Raw genomic sequence first — 21,000 nt, 5'->3', positions numbered from 1 at the left:
TGCGGGAATATTTACATGAAGGTGGGGAATGAGCAGTGAGTTGACAGTGAGTTGACAGTCATGGTCGATGAGATGCAAGAGTAGACACCACATGGATGTGGTGACCCAGTGCAACAGACAGGTGCCATTGCCAAGGCAATGTGGGGAAAGACAGTCCAAACAGTGAATGCAGTGGGGAAGAGTGTTGTCTTCACGGCTGGCTCCGTGACTGGCGTGTGGCAGGTGCTTTGCCTCCAGAGACTCCCAGGCTCTTCTTTGGATGCCCCCTAGATCTTTTTGTTGGTGGGGGGCCTGCTGAATGGCCAGTGGCATCAGAGGACTCGCCCCTCTCTGTTGGCGCAGGGGAGTATGGTGCACTGTCATCCTGTGGCACAATAGGAGGTGACGGAAGTGGTGGTTGGGACGCAGGCCTGTCCCTCTGCAACGCCACTTGCTGGCCCATGAGGTCCACCATCTGTCCAAGGCGGTTATCGATGGACCTCATCAGCAGGATGAGCTCCCTTAATAGTTCATCGGACCGGCCACTTTGTCCCTGGACCTCTTGGTAGGCCTGCACAACTCTGGTGAAGTGGTCCAGGGATGGTAAAGAGCAACGCTCTTGCAACCACAAGGCAGTGTGAACAACATATAAAAGTAGTAACAATAAGGTGGAAAACAACAGCAGATCTTATGTTCTCAAATTTCCAAAGATGTTTATTGGATCCACATTCAGCCGACACGTGTTTCGTCGTGTTCAAAAGTGGAGTCAACACGACTCTTCAGGGCTGGTAAAAGACCCAAGCATCTACGGGTCGATGCAAAACGTAGGTATAGTTGAGCGTTGAATCCTGTATGACAATTGATGGGTAATCAAAGTTTGAAAGATCCAAAGAACTTTGGTTCCGAGTTAGGAATACGACTAGTTTTCCGAAGGCGCTCACTGAGGCGCATTAGTATAAGGATAAAAGAGACTAGACACGTGTTGGTGTCCGAATTTACCGGGAGAGGATCCAATGAGAGTTAAGGGCTGAAGTTCTAAGTATCGTTTTCTTTATGTAATGGTGCACTGTATTTTGGAATCCCTCCTCTGTGTGTTCCCGGTCGCCGTGTTCCAAGGTCCGTCCTTGGAACACGGCGACCGGGAACACACAGAGGAGGGATTCCAAAATACAGTGCACCATTACATAAAGAAAACAATACTTAGAACTTCAGCCCTTAACTCTCATTGGATCCTCTCCCGGTAAATTCGGACACCAACACGTGTCTAGTCTCTTTTATCCTTATACTAATGCGCCTCAGTGAGCGCCTTCGGAAAACTAGTCGTATTCCTAACTCGGAACCAAAGTTCTTTGGATCTTTCAAACTTTGATTACCCATCAATTGTCATACAGGATTCAACGCTCAACTATACCTACGTTTTGCATCGACCTGTAGATGCTTGGGTCTTTTACCAGCCCTGAAGAGTCGTGTTGACTCCACTTTTGAACACGACGAAACACGTGTCGGCTGAATGTGGATCCAATAAACATCTTTGGAAATTTGAGAACATAAGATCTGCTGTTGTTTTCCACCTTATTGTTACTACTTTTATATGTTGTTCACACTGCCTTGTGGTTGCGAGAGCGTTGCTCTTTTTCATTATCGAAGGTCTTTTAGATTTTCTCAGAACGGTTAGGGTTATTCCGTTCGCTCTTCACGCACCACGCCACAGACATTATTTTCCTACGAAACGTAACGTTTACTATAGGTAGAGCGCCTTCCATCTGTACTTAACATAACCCTCTTAGCTGTCTCCTCTGATGGTCCAGGGATGGTGTCCACTCCTCGAGAGGTCTGGTGGTGACCCTGGCCCTCCCACCTGCTCTGCTGCCATGGACCTCTTGCCTCACCACTGTGGGTCCACACACTCTCTCCCTGCCCTCCAGAGTCGTTGCTGTGGGCTGGTCATCCCCTGGGACAGGGAGGGTGCTGCAGGTGGTGCTGCAGGTGGTACTGGTGGTACTAGTGGTAGTGGCGGTGGCAGTGGTGGTGGTAGTGGCTGCGGTGGAGGCAGAGGCTGTGACAGCAGGGGTCTGCTGCGCTGTTGTTGGAGCAGACGTGGTGGTGGGGAGGATGGAGGCCTGGGACCTCTGGGTCTGTGGCACACCAGATGGGCCGGGCTGGAGCTCATCGTCCAAACTGTCCTGGGAGTCCACATCTGAGAGTCCATGTGCCGGGGTGGAGACTGGCTCTGCTGGTCATTGGGCTGGTCCTCGGCAGTGAGTTCTTCATCACCTGTGGAGTAGATGGGGAATGGTCAGTGTTGGGCACAGTACAAGTATTGTGTCATCTGCGTATCATCGACTGTCTGTACACTACACAATTATGAAGTCACCAGTAGTACAATTCATGGCAACACTGTGTGTAATATCATAGTGCAGAGGAACATCATTTACTCATACATGTTGAATGTCAATGCAAAGCATGCAATTGTTGTTGTGTTTAGGGATGCAGGTCTCCCACACACACACACACAAAAGGAAGAGTTAAGATAGCTACCTACCTATTAGGTGAGGGTGAAGAGTGCAATGGCTGACATGCTCCTGGGTGGGGGAGGCTTCCATGCTGCTGGGGTGTGGGACAGGGGGGGTGCTGGGAGTGGTAGTACAGGCCTCCCACCCCCAAACAGTCCTCCAATACAAGATGGCTACCTAGCTGTTGGGTGAGGGTAGAAAGTGCAATGGCTGACACATGTTCCTGGGTGGGGGGGCCTCCATGCTGCTGGGATGTGGGACAGGGGGGGTGCTGGGAGTGGTAGTACAGGCCTCCCACCCCAAACAGTCCTCTAATACAAGATGGCTACCTACCTGTTAGGTGAGGGTAGAGCGTGCAATGGCTGACACATGCTCCTGGGTGGGGGAGGCCTCCATGCTGCTGGGTTGTGGGACAGGGGGGGTTGCTGGGAGTGGTAGTGCAGGCCTCACACCCCCAAACAGTCCTCCAATACAAGATGGTTACCTACCTGTTATGTGAGGGTGGAGAGTGCAATGGCTGACACATGCTCCTGGGTGGGGGAGGCTTCCATGCTGCTGGGGTGTGGGACAGGGGGGTGCCGGGAGTGGTAGTGCAGGCCTCCCACCCCCAAACAGTCCTCCAATACAAGATGGCTACCTACCTGTTAGGTGATGGTGGACAGTGCAGTGGCTGACACATGCTCCTGGGTGGGGAGGCCTGTATCGTGCTCAGCTGTGGGCCAGGGGGCATGGTGGGAGTGGTAGTGCAGGCCTCCCTCCCCCATAAAGGCCTCCTAAGTAAGATGGCTAGCTACCTGTTGGGTGAGGGTGGACAGTATAATCGTGTTTAGGTATTGCAAGGAAGCACTTCTCAGTGTGTTGTTTGGCATGTGTTTGTACTTACCAGCCTCCGCTCCCCCGGCTACTCCTGTGAGACTCTCAGGAAGCAGTATGGCAAGCACCTTCTCCTCCCATGGTGTGAATGTTTTCGGTGGGATGGGAGGGCCACTGCCAGTCACGTTCGCTAGCGTCCAGTTCTTGCTCCTCCTCTCCTTGACAACCCTCTTGAGATCATGCCACCGCTTCATGATCTCCTTCTTGGATCTTGGGGTGGTCCCTACTGCATTCACCCTTTGGACTATCCTTTCCCACATTTGTGTCCTCATGGCTAATGGTGTCTGTTGGACCAGGCTACCAAACAGTTGTGGCTCTACTCTCACAATCTCATTGACCATGACTGTCAACTCACTCTCGGTGAATTTGGGCATTTTTTGTGCTGTCATGGTGTGTGGTAGTTGAGGTGTTTGTGGGTGCAGGGGTGTGGTATAGAGGTGTGAGGTGTGTTGTGTGCTAGGGGATTGTTTGTGCTGGTGTAATGGTGGTGGTGCTGGTAGTGGTGGATGTGTGTGTGTGCTGTGCTCTTTTGCCTCTCCTGTTGGATGTGGTGTATGACCTTCTCTTCTGGAGTGTACCAAAGGATTGTGGTTAGTGAAGGGGGTGGCTTTATACTCAGCTGTGTGGGTGTGTCCAAGTGGAATTTGGGTGTCAGGTGTGTTGTGGGAGTTTTCCTGTGCTGTTTTATTTTTATTTGCATGTTTTTGTTTTATTTGTATCTGTGTTATGTATTTAGGGGGGCATGGCTAATTTTATTTGTGCAATTTTTGACATCACTGCGGTGTTTTGGCATCGTCCGCCATGTTTTTCATGTCCCGACCGCTGCGGTGGCTATGCTGCAGCTCTTCCGCTATTTCTCCCATTCACTCCTATGTACGTCCTCGGCGGTCGGTAACAGCGGTTCCGACCGCGACACCCTTTGGGGATATCCTAATTTCCCGTGCCGTGTGTCCGCTGTCCTTGCGGACGGTTGTTGCTTTTCCGCAGCTTTTCCGACTGCTGAGGTCGGTTTTTGACCATCACCGCCCGCGTCGGGCGGCTTTGCTTGGCCCGCTACCGCCGTGGTCGGTCTTTAGTGGCGTTTGTTCCTAATGTGGCCGCCGGTGTATCCGCGGTGCAGGCGGGCGGTTGGTTTCCGCCGCCATGGCGGTCGGGGTGGTTTTCCGCCCGCTATCCTAATGACCCCCTTAGGCTTGATGCTCTACAAAAAGAGTAAAATGAAGAGGGGAAAGGGGGCAGTATTTTCGTATAAATGTTGTAATGCCAAAAGGCCTATTATGTTGCATATCATTAATCAAAGTTTCTTAGAGAATAATACAGAATGTTTTTAATCAAAATTATCATACTAGTCAGGACCCAAAGCTATCAAGTAGTGCCTTTAAGTAATCCTATCGAACTGAACAAAAGACTTTCTCTGCTTCCAACAAGATAACCATTATGGGAAGACACTAATACATGACGACAAATGGCAGTCATATTATGAAGTGATTGATCTAAAAGGAAACTGTACGGATCCATATGCATACAGCTTCTGACTACGTTTTGTTTCTGGCTGGCAATAAGTTAACAAATGACGTACTTGCCACATTCAGCCACAAAATTGGGATGTAAGATAAACATAAACACTGATCCTTGACTGGTTTGCCAATTAAGAGGATGCTGGCTTGCAAACAAGATGTCAGGACCCGGCCTCCTCTAAAGACTGTGTGTAGGTACGTTATGGAAGTGGCTCTAATATTTAATACAAAACTGGTTTCTATAATTCTACTCATAAACCTTTAGGGCCTGTAGCTTTTCCTATTTTTCAGATGCTCTTTTATCAACCTTAATTCGTCTGATGAGACCGCCAAATGCACTTAATTTCCATCATTCACAGACAAGAAAATGCCATTCTTGCTATTGAGCTGTGCATCAACCCCTGCACCCAGGACCACCAGAAGTGACTTCAAGGGCTAGTTTGCTGGCCTCCTATTCAGAGCCACTGGGACATAAAAACCTCCTAAAACCCTCTTAAACTCGGCACTGAAGCTGCTATTCTCTGGTGCAGTTTCATGCAATGTTGGTTTTTAATGCAGTTAGTGCATCATGTGCTTAAATTAAGTAAATTTTAAATGTCAAAATATTTATACAGTGTTAGCTACAATCACGCATTTGTAAATATATTTAATTAAAATAGTATTTATTGTGAACTATAAATTGTCCTGCTGGTTGTTTATTTTGTTACCTTTAAATATGATATATTGTTGGTGACTAACAAGTCATCATTTGCATAAACTCTGGCCATGATTTTCTCCCACTGTACTATTTATCATGAAGAGGCCACCTTCTCACATGCAGCCGGAAGGTAACATAGAACGTGGCTGCAAAATCTCACCGTGAAAAAATGTAGGCCCAGATGCAAATTTTCGATCACATTTCCCTCCCTTTGATGCATCTGCCCATAGTTGCTGATCTCTCATTTGTAGGAATCATAATAATGCAATAGTGCCAATAGTCTGCAACGCACACCAGCACCTGTTCCAGCGACACAAAACCCTTACAATAAAAGCCCCCCTGATGCACCGGCTCCCAAGAAAAAAACCAACACCCAAAAATACCCCCCTTCCAATCGGAACCAGAATCCCCAGAACATAGGGACGGAGGGTGAGGAAAAACGCTCGCCACCGACCCCCAGACCGGCTGCTGTGTCACTGCCACCAAAATGGTGGCCAGTGACACAAAATGGCTGTTTTTATCTGTCCCCAGCCCAACCAGCCCAACACAAGCCCAACCAGATGCCCAAAACCTACCCACAGCCCAAAAGCAGCAACCAGGCCACGTATGGTGCTGGCCTGACTCCCCCTCTCCCCGGGCCCCCAAAAGCCCCCAGGGATGGCAGGCCTCCTGCCGGTCGGCCGCCCCCCCACAAATCCCTATTGGTAAAGCATTCCTCCTAAAAAATGAGCAGAATGCAGTCTCTGGCGTATATGAGTATTGAAACCCTTTAACTTTCTCTTACAAACATTTACGCCACCTTGGTTGAATGAGCTCGGTCAAAATTCAAACTGTCAGAAAACAAGTTTCAATAATGACAAACCTTGTACCCATGATACACAAATTAACTGTTTTACCTAAAGCATACTGTGGAAGAGGAACATTGCGCTTCTAAAAATACCAACACGTGTTTAAGCAGAATCCAGAGATTGACAACAATTCCGGCTTGAAAGGATTTCTGTACTGGATGTTTCTCCTGTGCTATTTTGACAGTTTTTTTAAAAAAATGACATTTAACTGACAGAACGCTTTAATCTCAAAGTCCCTTTTCAAGCTCAGGGTCTCTAGAAAACTGGTTAAGTTGAAACATTCACTATGAACAGTATTGAAGAATATCAAGTGGCATCTCGTACAGTAAATAAAGAGTACAAATGAAGTGGCAGCTACACTGTACACACAAATCATGAACACTGGGTGTTTTTTTTTTAAATAAAGTGTATTGCCCAATCCATGGATTTCTATTAAACTAAGATGCAATATAGCCTGCAATGATAAATGTATTTCAAATAGTACAAAAAATGAGCTGCAAAATGTACAAACGTTTAAGTGAAAGTGGGTGATTCAGAAATGACATTATTTATTATTTTATTTAAAATAAAAACGTCCTGAAAGATGGATGAATGAGCCAAAGGCTCACATCTGTTTTGACAAGAACATCTCAAAGCTGCATCCTTTCAAGACCAGTTCAGGGCTCCAACCTTTCACTGTTCGTTAAAAGGAGTACTATTAAATTGTGTATATTAACATCTAAGGCCGTATTATGTAAGTGTGTAGTGGTTCAGGACACATATTTGCACCTGTTGTAATACAAGTGCATGGTCTAAAGCGTATATATTTGTCTCAGAATTTCTCTGAGTTAGTGCATGAATTGGAGACAGCACTGGGCAGGAACAAAGCGATTCAATATCTGCTCACTGATCCTGAATTGTGCATATTTTTTTGCTTTTACTGGTTGCAGGTCGTGTTAATATGAATATTTCAAGTTATGTGTATTTCCTTTTAAGTTAAAGAAAAAGTCGTTTTGACAATGCTTTTATCCTAAATTAATCCATTATGGCTACAAACAAAACTGTAGTCCCTGTATAGGTATACTTCTATATTTCTCTAGGAATTGATGATGGTTAGAGCATTACCATCTCCAACACAGACATGCAAAGTTTGACTTCAGGGGCGGCTCTAGGCTCATGGCGGCCCTGGGCAGGGAGCGCAGGTAGGGGGCCCCGGAAGAGGGGGTCTAGACGGGGTGGAGTGCGGAGGCCAGTGAAGAGGGGGGTCAGGGTGTTTGGAAGTGGAACAGAGCCAGAGGCCGCCAAATCCCTGACCAGGGCCGCCATGCAAATATTTATCCATCCTCAGAGGATTATTATATTAAGGATATATATTGGCGTGGTGGCCCCTGGTGTTTGGTGGCCCTGTGCAGGTGCACAACTTGCACATGCCTAAGGCCGCCCCTGTTGACTTCATGTGAATTGAAAATGCTTTCAGAGACCTGACCTTATTGTTGCCATCGCAGACTCTATTGGCTCCTACTTTGCAATCAACTCGATGCCAAACATCAATTCTCCTAATGCATTTAGGGCCAGATGTAGGTAGGCTTTTACCGGGTGGTAACGGCCGAATTCGGCCGTTACCACCCGGTAAAAGCAATTTGACATGTAGGTCCCTGTAATTTACAGACTCGGTAAATTTACCGGTAGGTAAATTTACCGAGTATGTAAAATACCGAGTCGGTATCATTACTGATTCCGGACAATTGGTATGTAGGTGGGACTCTTCTGAGTCCCACAAGCAGTACAACATCGGTATTTTACCATCAAATACTACTTGATGGTAAAATACCGTTTCTGGTGTGCATGCACATGTGTGCATGCACACCTATGCCATATGACAGGCAGACCTGCCCTTAGGGCAGGTATGCCTGCCACATGGCACCCGAGCCTCTTTTGGGGGTGCCAGAGGGTGTCAAAGTGACACCCCCTGCACCCTTGTGACAGTCGGTATTTTCCGATGTGGTAAATACCGACCGGTATATGCCCAATCAATCCTATGGGCTTCAAAGCCCATAGGAATGCATGGGCATTGACTGGTCGGTATTTACCACATCGGAAATTACCGACTGTTTCCGATTCGGTAATTGCACATCTGCAATTACCTACATCTCGGTATTTTTATTTTCCGACCTCTTAAATACCGAGTCGGTATGACTCGGTATTTAAGAGGTCGGTAAATAAAAATTACCTACATCTGGCCCTTAATACCATAAAAGTAATCCACAGTGAATAATCATTAGGTTGCATCCAGCAAAGTTTAAAATGTTGAACCGGTCAGAGGTCTATACATCATCCAATAGACTTCCCACTTGAGTTTTAAAGGGACAGAGCAGACAGAAAAAAGTGCAATTCTTTGCAATAGTGTGACTGCATAGATTTCATGTTGATGTGTGTGGGTCTAACAAAGAGGACACTTTGCTTGCAAACTAACAAAAGTATAAAAGGATATTTATCCGATCAATGTGAAATAGCAAAAGTGATTCATGGACTCAACCATCACTCTCCCAAAGACAATGCCCAACTGTATACTTCTCTAGATTATACACATTGTCCTGTAGGATGTCATACATTGGGGCATAGATTTACAAATTGATAGCAATCAGGTTTCATAACTTTTCACTGCCCTAATCACTGTTTGCAGAAGCTAGCGAAGCAACAAATGTGTTCTAATCATAAAATACAAATCTCTGCTCTGAACCAGACCTGCATATTCCAGGGTGCCTTGTGTGGGCTTCCATCTGTTTAGAAAGTGTGGACCAAGCTTGCTGGTCTCAGCTACTTATTTTTAATGCGGTTGTTTAGTGAGAAACACAATTCAAGGAATATGTACTCTGATTTCCTACACGGACAAACATCATTAGAAGAAGCCTTTCTGGCTTCTATGTCAAAGTGTCATGAAACTGCTAAAATCTGTGTGTATCAGGCACAGTCTCGCCATAAAATCAATTCTGTGGTAGTTGTTTTAAATAGCAAACCTTAATCCACCGCAGCAAATGTTTAAGTCTGACAAAGACAGCTTTAGCTCTCCCACACGGTGAACAGCCTTTACGACGCGGCTGTTACACCGCCGTGCCGTTACAACGCGGTCTTTTCAACGCAAGTCGTTACCATGACTAGCGCTGGAGGGCGCTGCAGGACAAGGAATTTTTTTATTTACTATCCAACACCTTCCCTACTGTACGTAGGCTGGTGTTGGAATAGTAAATTAAAAAATTCCTAAGTCCGCACCCCCTCCAACGCAAGTCGTGGTAACGACTTGCCTAACGACTTGCGTTGAAAAAACCGCGTTGTTACGGCACGCGTTGTAAAAGTACGCGTCGTAATGCCGTACAGCCCTAAGATCGGAACTGGACTAACTATTAGTCAGCTCCTACTCTTTGCAGGGAAAGGTGAATTCAGGAAGAGGGCTTTAGCAGCTTTAGCAGAAGGGAGTCCCGGTAACTTGAAAGAAGTAGGACAAGTCAGAAGCTGAAGACTGCAGAGGGTTAAAACAGATGGGGTTGGGCCACTGTAAATGAACTGGGTAATGCTAGCAAAAGATAAAGCAAGCACAATACAATTAACAACTTGGGAGACAACAGGAAAGTACAAAGCTAAATTAGACTAGACAAACTACTTCAAATGATCATTTGTATGTTATGTGGAACACAATGAGACTATAATGGAAAACATCTAAAATTAAGGTAAGGAGCATGTAATCTCACAGGGTCTTGGAAGAGACTCAGAAACCCTCATGGGAAAAGAGCACTGTGTTAGCCTCTGTGCAAGAGGCACTAAACCTCAGAAATCACTGGCACCTTTAGTAACAATAACTGAGATTGCAACTTAAAAGAAAGGCCAAAGGAAATAGAAGAAGAGCAGTTGAAATTAGCTGAGTTCAGTGTATTTAAATCTCATGTTTCGAGAGTCAAAGCGTGTATATTTCGAAATCTTGTCCCGACATTTGCAAGTAAAGGGCTCATCTTGGCTCTGTTCCCACCTCTCCCTGAGGCGTGTCAGCGAATACCTAGTTATCTATTGCATAGATTTGTATAGCCAGGAAAGGAAGTGCTAGATGTTACCAATTGCAAAAAGCAGTTTGTGGAAAGGAGGTTTCGCAAGTCCCACTCATAATGTCTGTTGCAAAGAGTGAACAAGGGAGGCATATTACATAACCTGTGTCAATGGTACGTCTTCGGCCGTCAGCTAAGCCCAAGGGACAACACGGCCATCCACAAACAGGCTTCCCACCATCAACAGACCATTGCCAGTCCTGCTACCTAGAGGAGAGGCAGTATGAACTCCTACTTCCTCCGGCTAAATGGTTGGTAGAGGATGTACTGAGGGGAGAGCTCGGTAAGTCAGGCGAACCTGCAACATGCCTTTAGTGCCGCATCCAAAAGTATATTGCTCACTGGAGCTTTTCGCTACAGTTCAATAAAATAGGCAACCAACTCTTTTCCAGTCGCGGAAGGCTTTAAGGAGCCCAATTAGTGCAATAATACACCCTTAGTGATTTGGGGTGCCACTGCAACAGAGCAGTGATGTAGTATACCTCAAAATTAGGACACCACAAATGGTCCTCAACTATGAGCAACTGAAGGATCCTAATAGATGCCCTATGTCTGTCAGAGGCCCATTAAAACACCTCTAGTCACCTAAACCATGTGGCTGTTATTCACAAAGGCAAGTTGTTAAAGTAATTTAAAAGACTCTGGAGTGCAGCTATTTTAAGAATGGCATTTATTCCCCTTACATACAAACGCAGTGGATTCCAGAATTCCATGTACAACTTTAGATTACAAATTGCTTGATTCAGATTACCTTCAGAAAGACCAGTAGTATTATGATAAATTCGTACACCTAAATACGTTAGTATATTAGGGGTCTATTCAATTTCCCAGGGCATTAGTAATGAGGTCTCCAGGTATAACTCTTTGTCGACTGAAAAAACACACGTTCTGGACCAATTGGCATGTTACCCAGACATTTGGCTAAACTAAAAAAAGTCTGTTGTAGCCACTTATAACGAGAAAACACGCTAGCCATCACTCATTGGGATACATCTGTTGTTATGGGTTCTCCAATAGACTATAACTGGTTCAATAGCAAAGGTAAACAGAAGGGGAAGACAGAGGATACCCCTTCCGAGAGCAGTGATAAACATGATGTAAAGATTAAATAAAGTTGCTAGTGCACACAATTGTCATGTATTGGGAATAAAGTAATGTCATGCAGCACATCCAGTTCTCCCCAAGATGCAGCTGTATAACAACTGCATTAAAAGATTTCCAAGATAAGGAAGTTCAAAGCTAAAATAACTGAACAAGCATACTCTGTCAAGGGGTTCTTGTTTAGGACTCAGAGAAGGGACCTTACATTAAGATTATCATTCCACTTAACAATAAAACCGTTTGGATCATGGTGAATAAGGAAGGTTAAATGAGTTTGAAGTTGCAGTGCGAGGATCCGACCTAGGATTTCGTTGTCCAAAGTTGTCATGGAGACATGTTTATAGGACCTTTTACCAGCAAGGTCAACCCGTTTCTTAGGTATTGCACTAACCTAAGCCTCTTTAGTAGAGAGTGGGAAAAACTCTTTTCCCAGGCTTTATTGTGGACGTTAACCTCATCCATGCTCATGACGAGCTGAGCTCGTCATGAGGCATGGCCCTCCGGTGCTCATGAGGAGCTCAGCCCATCATGAGCCATGGAACGCTCACACGCGGGGATAATTCCCCTGCTGTGCTGAGCGTTCCACGGGAATGGGTGTGGTCATGACGATCTCAGCTCGCCATGAGCACACGAGTGCCGTGCCACATGACGAGCTCAGCTCGTCATGAGAACCAGGGCGCTGCGTGCGCCCACCTGTCCCGAGCACAGCGGGGGACTTACCCCCGCATTGAAGGGGTTAAGTAGGTGAGGAATGAGGATGTCAGAGTACTAGTTATCAATTTGACTAGTAGCCTGTCTACACTAGGCCTGGGCAAAGTTTGCGCTACTTCGCGCTACGCAAACTGCACGTAGTACAGTGCAAACATGCGTAGCGTAGTGCAGCGGTCATTTTTTACTTGCTCGCAGTCCTCAACATCAAGTTGGTGACTTCGAGCAAACAAAATGACATCCTGGCGAGACTTTTTCCTCGTTCGCGATCAGTTGTTGATCGCGAGCATGGAAAATAAACCTCACGGCGAGATTCTCAACGCGGGGAGGTCAGGTTTCTCATTGCGAGTGGTCGCGTATGCTCACAAACGTTCCGATGAGAAACTACCAGTCCACGTTGAGAAAGCTGCCGCTTGAGTAAAAATCGACTCGAGCAGCAGAAAACTACAGCTCGCACTGTGCAAGATGCCGTTTTCAATGATTGCACTGTGCCGGATGCTTGTCAGCACTATGCAATCATTGAAAATGGCATCTTGCGCCGTGCAAACAGGGTACAACACAGTTCGCGTAGTGCTACGCGTAGTGCTACACGTAGTGCTACGCGTAGCGCATGTAGTTCGAAGTGCACTTTGCGTAGCTTCGGGTAGCGCTACTTTGCAAACTACTCCGAGCGCTTGAGAAAATATGCAGTGCTTGATTGATTTCTAGCACCAAAATCAAGCACCAAGAACCTTAGATTCTTCACCTGTGAAGCCAGGCAAATTCAGTTCACATAAATACTCCGTTACTTCCTCAATTGAAGACACATTTGGAACTCTATAAATTTGCAGATAGTAATAATAATTAAAAAAATGAAGTCACTTGAACTTGAACCACATTCTACGCATACTATTTAAGTTGGGCAATTGGTTTGAATCTGGTTTCTGATTTGGCTAACCATGGAGCCTGCTGTATCTGCTTCCGAATGTATATGCGCTAAGTAGGACTTATAATCTAAGCAGCATTAAATGCTCAGCCAAGTTTGCATATTTCTCCCTTTGATTCAGTAAGCATTGCCTCTAGGAGGGAGAATCATCCTTTCTAAAGTAAATAATTTGGAGTCCATATCTCTAATCTCCCGAGTAAATGCTGGTTTCTCCCCCACAACTGCTGCGCTATAGAGATCCCACACAACCAGCTTGAAGGCCTCCCACTCAACAAAAACCTTGGACGTCGTAAACTTGTTTGTGTCAGAAATTACTAAATCCGTACGAGATTCCTTAAATGTTAGATCCTCCAAAGCCAAGCCCTGGAGTCTCCATATGGGATTTGGGGACAACTGACTTCCTCATTTAATTGTCATATTCAGGGGATTATGGTCAGCTTGGTCCTACCCAAATATTTCACTTGTTGAACCTATGATGATATTCCCCAAAAGCACATGAATCTGCTCAGAGTTGGGTGCATAATTGTTACCCAGAATTCTATCCTGACCATTCTGTCTACAATATACTAGTACATATCTGTCTCGCCTATCAATGTCAACAACAAAAGGAATGCCTGTCTGATTAAAACCAAGGAGCCAATAGCCAATGCATACCTTGTTGGCACTTTTACCCAAGACCTACCAACCAAGCCCACAAGGGCTATTGGGTTGCCTATTTTTACATATATAACCTTCTAAAAGTGGTAATTTCAGAATAGTGAGCTGAAATCCTACTTTACCATTAAAGAAGATTTTAAATTTCCATTCAAACAAGTTGAAAAAGTATTTCTCTCTCTCTTCCAAATCTGACGTTATCACTTAAAAAGTGTAATAAGGTAACCCTGTACTGCTCCATGGGAGAAATAGCCTTGCCGTAGAGAAAAACGACTTCAAAGGTTTTTCACAGTCCATGCATGTGAAATAAAAAAATAGGTAGACGTCCTACTTTTTAAATACTATGCACCCTGCCGTATGAGTTTTTAGGGCCTATCTCAGTGGTCTCGCATACTATTAAAAAGGAAGGTTTAGACCTGGAAAAAAGTTTATTTTGCCCAGTTGAAATGCCAGCTTGAAACTACACTACAGGCTGCAGTGGCAGGCCTAGGATAAGTTTTACAAGGCTACTTTAGTGGGTTGCACAATGAGTGCTGCTGCCCTCTCGTAGCATTTTTTTTTACTGGTCCTGGGTAGATGTAGTACCATTTATTAGGGACTTAGAAGTCAATTAAATGTGCCAAATGTATTCATATCACATTTACCATATTTAAAGAAGAGAGAACAAGCACTTCACGACTGCGTAGCAGAAGTATGGTGCACAGAGAACTAATGCCATCAAAATCGATTTAAGCAAAAATTGTGTAGTGAACGCAAAAAGTCCTGGGGAATATTATGCCAAGGATGTCATATCTAACATGGGCGAACCATTACATTAATGGAGAAAGAGCCCCACGGATTTACTTCTAGGCACCGGGCCTGCCAAATTCAAAATGAGTATTTAAATGTTGTAATACGATCCTTTAGCACACTTCATTATGTTACTCGAACTGCTGCAGAAGTCATGGCTGCATTAGCATAGCATACAGTGAACTTTCAGATGATCTTTCATACTGAAGAGCCCGAAATTTACAATACCTTTTGTATTATACTGTGATGTCCTTTATATGAAGTGTTACATCAATCAATCAGTAGTTACTGCAAGCTATATGCTTTTTATATTCAAAGCAATTCCTGTGTCTTGAGAAAAGAGAACTATTTCTTAATTAATTTCCATGCCGTGTATTACTTGAGTGGTTTACAGGTTGGACACTTCTTGATGAGAGTGCCTGTATTATAAATGTTAGATGACTAGCCAATTATACTGCTCCTAACTGTGGGTAGTCATGACCCTCTCTCTCCTTTACAGATATACACTAATTATTTCCCAGCTATTCGTTTCTTCTCTGCAGGGTAGAGGCTCCTGAAAAATGAAAGATAGAGAATAGTGAAATTATCAGTAAACAAATGTATAAAATCACATGATCAGTTTACAGAATGCAAAGTGATTTGCCATCGATCATTAAGTGGATAATGAAGAATGATTTTGGTGCCTCAGAGAATTTCAGAACACCGGCAAACACATATGCAGTTTTCAACAAGAACTAGCATTGCTGCACCCTCTAAGGACTGGCCTCTCAATGTGAAGCAGATCCCTATTTGGAGAGTGTTTCACCTAATCGCGCAGACTTTAACAGCAGGACGTGTTTGGAAACTCAAATGACAGCCCATGAAAACGACAACAAAGGCGTCAAATACATTTTCAAAATAGCACCTTCTAAAAAGCGATGCACTAATCAATTTAAACAGCAATTTACTTCAGCAGCACTGCATTTGTGCAGCAATGCATTTTGGGTCAGATTTATGAACCTTACATTTTGCGAGTCCCAATTTGCAACTCGCAAAATGCTATTTGCAGCAGAGTCTCAGACACTGTTAGCGATTCCTAATGGGTTTGCAAATTGCCTGCCTCAATAATATTTATGAGGCAGATGCTATTTGCGACCCCATTAGGAATGCCTAGCACTCCCAGGGATGGTGGCCTGCTGGGGTCAGCAGACCAACATGTCTGTGACTGCTTTTTTAATAAAGCAGTTTTTCTTTATTAAATATAAACGGGCTGCATTTAAAAAAGAAAAGTTTAAATGTCCAGTTTCCTTTTTGAAGGGCAGGCAATGGCCCCTGGGACCACTGCCTGCTCTTAAAAATATTTTTAGACCCATTTACAAAGGGGAAGGGGTCCCTTTGGGACCCCTTCCTATTTGCGAGTGGCTTACCACCTACTTGAAGTATGTGGTAAACTGCAAGTGTTTTGCGAGTGCAAATGTGGTCGCAAAACAATGGTACATAGCATTTGGACTCGCTATTAGGAAGGGATGCCCTTGGCATGCCCCTTCCTAATAGCGAGTTACAAACCCTATTTTGCGAGTCGGTAATTGGTTACCGACTCGCAAAATAGGGTTTGTACATGGGCAAGACCAATTTTGAGCAGCCGATTTCCCGTTTGCGACCACCACAAACGATCGTACATCTGGCCCTTAGACCTAAACTTACTGTTGTTTAGCATCAGCGCTATCGTTATGCTATGTAGGGCAAAGATAGATCAGTCTCTATCAAATATTGCTCTCAAAGTTTTTTCCATTGACCCTCAAAACAGCGTAAAATGTTTTTTTATTTTTTATTTACTTTCCAATGTGAAACTTATTTGGCCTGGAAAGTTGCCTGAAAGTAATGCAAAGCTGCAGAAAGCGCTACTTTGCATTACTCTGCATCAAGGGGGCATTGCATGAGTGGTATATGGCAGTTCTCTTGTAGCTTCCCTTGGTTTTATACGCAAATCTACCAATAATAGCAGACAGGGTTCTGCAACCAAAAATAACGTCACTTGGAATCATACTCTTCTAGTACAAAACCTATGCCAAACATCATGCCCACACACTTGCATTATAGTGGAAAGGTGTGTGCACATCACTAAGCAGCACGATTCTGCGTCAACACTAGGTAGAGCACAGGATAGTGCCATTTTTCAGTAGATATGTCACTTTCCTTCTTTCTTTCTGTCACGCAATGCAGTGCAACAACTCTGGGTGCTGTGTTGCGTTCACTAATATCTTTCTAAATCTGGGCCTTAGTGTCTTTTTAGTACTTAACAGGCTTTGTTAAGAGAAACAATGATATTATACTACTAATTTTAGAAGACATTTGACCCCATGAGACTGGGAAACTATACTAAAAGCATAATGCATTGTACATTTATTTAATGTATTATTTCATTTATTTGTGCATTTTTATATAGCACGTACTTTACCCAAAGCTGTCAGATTGCTTTACAACCGAGCCAAGCTACATTACATAAGAAATTCCCCCTATATGGATTACATATAAGATCCAAAAAAGATATATAAGTCTAAACACAAAAGAAAACGTGTGTATAAGGTATGTACAATTTAAACTAACAGGTTAGATGTCATTTCCCAATATTGGATGGGAAGTGCGCATGAAGAGTATTAGTGGGAAGTGAGCGCAAAGAATATAGACAAAACATAATGATATTATATAGCATAGCATTATGATATCGCCTGATGGTTAGTTCGAAAATACTTCCAGAAAGCATCTAAGGGCCCCAGCTTCTAGACCTGTCCCAAGGATTAGCCCGCAGGACTGGGTCAAGCTACATAGGGGTAGCAAGCCAGCTTGTGATCATCGTGCCACAGGCACTGTACCAGGCATCAGGGAGTTGTAGCAGTATGAATAATATTTCTGACAATATACAATTCAGGGTTTTGGATGGCTCAGAAATTTCGGTTTACCCATCTTTATCCACAAAATGTATACATTTTAACTCTATATACAGGACTCCGGTAACCAGACCATCAGCAGATACGCACAGGTACCATATTTCACAGGTTCTCAAATGCATGTACACATGTCCAGAGGCAGTTGGTCAACTTCGAATGTGGTAGAGTGCAAATGCCTCAAATAAAAATGTAGGCAGGTTTAGGGGACAGACCTTCTGTAGTCAGGTTCAGGAAGGTGTTTCACCCTGAAAACATTGTTGTTGTTGTTGGTTTTTTTTTAATGGAACCAACTGTTGTATTTCATAGTACATTTGTGACAAACTCACTAAAATTCCAGATGTCCTGAAGAGGTGCTAATGAAATTTGTATGGTTGAAAGCTGCAAGTTTAGCCTACGTGGGAAGTGTTTGGTGTTGTTTAGTTGAGGCAGCTTTGGACTGACCCAGTATACACTGTACTTGGCAGTAAAACGTTTTTCTGGTGTTCAAGAAAGACTGTGTCAACTATACGTCTTATTGCAGATCTTCACGTTGTTTATATTGTGTCACTGTGACAGGATGCCTGAAGTGGGTATTAAGAAAACCACTCACGATGGCCTCAAACTGCGTTTTAATACCTTTATTGAAATATATACAGTTATTTAATTGTTAATGGAGCTAAGTCCTTGTTCACATGTTTCAACGTGTTCTTTATCTTTCAGGTTATTCGGAGTTTCTCGCCGCCAGCACCCTTGACAGAAAACAAAGAACCAAGTGAGTGTTTGCCCTTGTTTAATGGGGGAAGGGGAGAATTTACATTACAATGGGGAGGGGTTCGCGTTTAGCTACCTATTGATTATATGCAAAAAGAAAAAAATATATTGGAACGCACTAAAACAAATATTGAACTGGCTCGGGTCTTTGTATCCCTGTTCTCTTCCCCTGTAGAAGAGGGCGTCTATCTGTTTGTCCCTTTTTTTATTTTATTTTTTATACTTTTATTTCCTCCCTCCCTTTTTCCTTGTCTCCTCTTTATTTGGTTAGCCTCTGTCTTAGAGGCGTCCTTCTTTCTTTCCTGTATTGGGGATTCCCTTTTTCCTTTTCTCCTTCCCTCCCCTTCACACTTCTCTTGTGCTTCAGCTTGACTGCTGGTTTCTATTAAAGAAACGCACATGCACCTGGTGGAGCCACACCCCTCCTGAGACTCGGCGGGAACCTTCAGCTGACTGGCCGCGAATCAGCTCCTTCCCAGCCGGTTCTTCTCCTTCGGGTATCATGGACTGCACTAGCTGCCTCTGCTTCATTTCTCCCCGCGTTCCTCCTGCAGCACGCACCTGGTCTCCATCTTCTCTCTCCTCTTGTGTGCTGTGCACACCGCCGTCCCCTTCATGGAGCACTTCAAACTGAAAGGGTTGTTGTTAGAGAAACCACCTGAGCACCTAGGGTTATTTCCTTTGTTTTTATTTAACAAGGTGAGTGGTGCATGGTTCGTATATAATACAAAAGGCTTACCCTCAAGGTAATATCGGAGTTTATCGATGGCCCATTTAATAGCCAAACACTCTTTTTCTATTGTGGAATAGACAATCTCACAGGGAATAGATTTCTGCTGATATACAGGATTTGTTTTCCGACCCCTCCCTCGTCCTTTTGTGCAAGCACACCCCTATACCTACATTAGAGGCGTCTGTTTGTAAAATAAATCTCTTGGTAAAATCTGGTGGAAAAAGAACCGGGGCAGAAGGGATGCTATCTTTTAGGGAGTGGAAAGCCGCTAGTGCTACATTGGTATGCTTTTGGAACCTATTAGTGGCCGTCTCCTTTTTTTAACAGATCGGTCAGAGTTGCTGCTATGATTGAATATTTAGGAATTAACCTATGATAATATCCTACTAACCCTAAGAAGGATCAGAGCGCCCTCTTGCTCTTTGGAATGGGGATTTTAGTAATAGCCCTGATTTTTTCGGTTTGGGGTTCAATCAGTCCATTGCCCAGCAAATACCCTAGGTATTTGACTTTGTTAAACCCTACTCTTGACTTCATGCGTTTATGTGAAGATTGGCCTTTTCTAAGTCAGTTAGGATTGAGTATAAATGCTTTAAATAATCATCCCATGAATGGTTAAATATAATGATATTGTCTAAATTAGCAGAGAAGTACCCAAGATGGTCTTTAAGGACTATGATCATTAGCCTTTGAAAAATGGCGGGGGCCCCATGAAGTCCAAAAGGGAGCACAGTAAAATGAAACAGACCAAAAGGGGTGAAGAAAGCTGTTTTCTTCTTGTCCTCAGTCCTTAAGGGGACCTGCCAGGACCCCTTTGTAAGGTTGTTCGTGGTGATGTACTTGGCATCTCTTATCCCTTCAATTAACTCATTGACCCTAGGGAGAGGATAGGCGTCTAGATTGGAAATTTTATAATGTTCCGGAAATTTCTGCAAAATCGTATACTCCCATCAGGTTTGGGAATCAAAACAATAGGAGAGAACCAATTGCTCTAAGAGGTTCTATCACCTTCATTTTTAACATCTGTTCTAGTTCCGTCAGTACCCCCTTTCTGCTAACTGCGGGAATACGATAGGGCTTGTGTTTTACCACGCTTCCTTCTTTAGTGAGGATAGAGTGCTGAGCTAGATGGGTTTTTCCTGGGACATCGGAAAAGACAGAGACAAACTGTTGTAATACCTTGTTTAGTTCTTCTTTTTGTTCCTCAGATAAGTCCCCATTGATGCTTAACTGGTCCAGAGTGGACGAAAAGCCTGGTTCAAGGTACCCTAATTGTACGTTTTGTGGTATGGGACCAAGCCATTTTTTTAGGAGGTTTTTGTGGAAGTCTGTTCTTTATGTTTTCCCAATTGTAACCGGTAGGAGAGAGTACCAACCTTGGCTATTATTTTAAAAGGAAACCTCCATTCACAGTTTAGTTTATGAGAAGAGGTTGGTAACTACACCAGAACCCAATCACCAAGTTGGGTTACTCGTTGACTTTTCTCCTTGTCATATAGTTGTTTTTGTTTGTTTTGACTTTTCTCTAGGTTCTTTGTTGCTAATTCCCGGAGTTTCCCGATACGAGCTTTCAATTGTTGGGTATAATCTAATATGTTGTCTGCTTTGAATTTGACATCATTCTCCAATGCTTCTCTAGTGATTTCTAAAAGGGTTCGGAGTTTTTGACCATAGAGCAATTCAAAGGATGAACAACCGAAACTACTCTTAAATTGGCTTCTTAGCACGAATAGAGCTAATGGAAGCATTTAGTCCCATTGGTTTCCTACCCCTGAAAACATCTTTTTTAGGAGTACTTTAAGGGAACCATGTATCTTTCAATTAACCCATCAGTTTGAGGATGGTATACGGAGGTTTTTAGATGTTTAATATTCAGCTGATTACATATTTGACCCATGAGTCATGATACAAAG

The sequence above is a fragment of the Lissotriton helveticus genome, chromosome 4_1 (genome assembly GCF_964261635.1).
Source record: "Lissotriton helveticus chromosome 4_1, aLisHel1.1, whole genome shotgun sequence".
In the NCBI taxonomy this organism is placed as follows: Eukaryota; Metazoa; Chordata; class Amphibia; order Caudata; family Salamandridae; genus Lissotriton; species Lissotriton helveticus.
The sequence above is the reverse complement of the archived record's forward strand: the minus strand, read 5'-3'. Positions refer to the sequence as shown.